Source organism: Pteropus vampyrus, unplaced genomic scaffold (genome assembly GCF_000151845.1).
Source record: "Pteropus vampyrus isolate Shadow unplaced genomic scaffold, Pvam_2.0 Scaffold380, whole genome shotgun sequence".
In the NCBI taxonomy this organism is placed as follows: domain Eukaryota; kingdom Metazoa; phylum Chordata; class Mammalia; order Chiroptera; family Pteropodidae; genus Pteropus; species Pteropus vampyrus.
The window spans coordinates 396,945-399,026 of NW_011889161.1; positions in this window are offsets into that span (position 1 = coordinate 396,945).

Here is a 2,082-nt window from a genome sequence, read left to right on the forward strand (position 1 = left end):
AGCGGGGGCAGCATCCTGACCGGGACGGGGTGGCTGGGACACAGTCGGAACACTCCGAGGCGGGGACCTGGGAAGCCCAAACTGGCTCTCCTCCTCCTGAGACTCAGGCGGGGCCGTGGGGAGAGGCCGGGCTCCCTCGTCCCGGAACAAACACTTGCACAGCGCTGGCCGGGCCCCAGAAGCTTCTCTGAGCACTCGGGTCTGCGCTCGGGCCTGGTGCCTCTGCCGGCTCCGAGTTCTGATCGTGAGGCCGTGGAGGACGAGCTTGGAGAGCAAGCGTCACTCCACAGCAGGATGTGGGTGCCCAGGTGTCAACACGGATCACAAGGGACATTTCCGGGCTGGGGGGGACCCCTCCAGCTGCCTGGAGGGCCAGGGCGAAGCAGGCTGCAAGGGGTCAGTGTCAGAGCCCATCAGACAATGCGGAAATGGAGGCGAGACCAAGGCTCCCAGCCGGGGCTGTGCCCAGGCCCCGGCCCCACCGGCCCGGACGCCCACACTTCTGCTCCCACCCCGTCCTGACCGTGGGCACCCCCAGTCCCTGCCCTCGTCACGTCTCCTCTCACTGGGGCCAGTGACACAGACCTGGCACCTAACAGCCCACGGTCCCCCGGGTGACGGCTCCCCCACTGCCCACGGTCCCCTGGGTGACGGCTCCCTCACTGCCCACGGTGCCCCGGGTGACGGCTCCCCCGCCCCCGCCCTCACCCACTAGGAGAAGCTCAGCTGTGGCCCAGCTCCCCAGAGGGCTGGGGGAGGAGGGGAGGCCAGAGTGAGCGGTGCTGCCCAGGCAGGAAGTGTGGGGGCCGTAGTGTGACCGCTGTCCCCCTCCGTCCCCAGGGCCACAAGAAACCGCTCCTTCAGCCTGTTTCCTTCCCAGGGAGGGGCTGCAGGAGCTGCTGGGTGGAGCCCCCAAACTGTTCTTCTCAGGGCTTCCCTGGCTGGCAAATTTTGGGAGGTCCAGGGCTACTCCTTCACTGCAGTCAGGCCTCGCCCCCCACACACACACACAGGAGGGGCTGGGGTTTCTGTCCAAGCCCAGGGCCGAGGTCACACGGCCACCGAGTTCTGAGGAGACCTGGGCACTGGGCCCCACGCAGTTCCCCTCTGCCTCTCAGCAGCCAGATGTCACCTGCCAGACTCCTGTCCCCTCCAGACATCAGCTGGTGTCTGCAGGGCAGGCTGCTAGGAGGGCCGGTGGGGCCGGGGCCTGGGCGCAGCCCCGGCTCAGCCCTGGGGTCTGAGGCCGGGGGTTGCAGGCGTTCGAAGGGCTGGCCAGCGCCGGGTCAGCCCCAGATCTTCCAGCCCCCGCACCTTGATTCCCTGCCCTGCCCCACCCCCGATGCCTGCCAGAGGATCCTCGAGATGGGGGCGAGCTCCAGACAGGGTGAGTGTGAGCCCCCACTCCCCGGCTGCCCTACAGCGCCCAGGAACCCTCACAGAAGACGCCCCGTCCCACTCATTCCCACTGCCGGCCTGAGGGCTGGGGGAGGCGGGGTGGCTGGTGTAAGGGCTGCTTTGCAAAGGCCAGCCCAGCAGACCTAGCTCAGGTGTCCCAGTTGCTAACGTGTCATCCACTGCGGGCGGTGTCCCTGGGAGCTGGTTAGAGAGGCTGGGTCAGAACCGGCCCTTACAGGAGACGCCTGGCCCACTCGCCGGGTCGTGATCGTGTCAGGGCAGCCGCTAGAGGACGTGAGACCCCAGGACTGCGAGAGTGAGGAGAGGACCCAGGAGAGGAGCCAGAAGCCACCTGCACCTTCGTTCCCATGACCCGACATCACGCAGCCGGTCACCCGCAGGCTCACTGGCCCGAACGGACTGACCTCACCTTCTGTGGTCAGACCACAGCAACCCCCACCCAAGGGGCTCCTCGGATCCCGGCCCAGCCGGCCCTGCCACCTCCTCGGGCAGACACTCCGTCCCGCGGGGACTTCCTGCCTGTGCCTTGCAGTGGGACTGTGCCCTGGCCGTGCTGTCCCCCATGCCCGGAGCCTTCCGTCCTCACCCCCAGCCACTCAGGCTGAGCCCTCGGACGCAGGCCTCGGCTGCTGCCCCTGGAACCCGGTGGGCTTCACAGCAAGG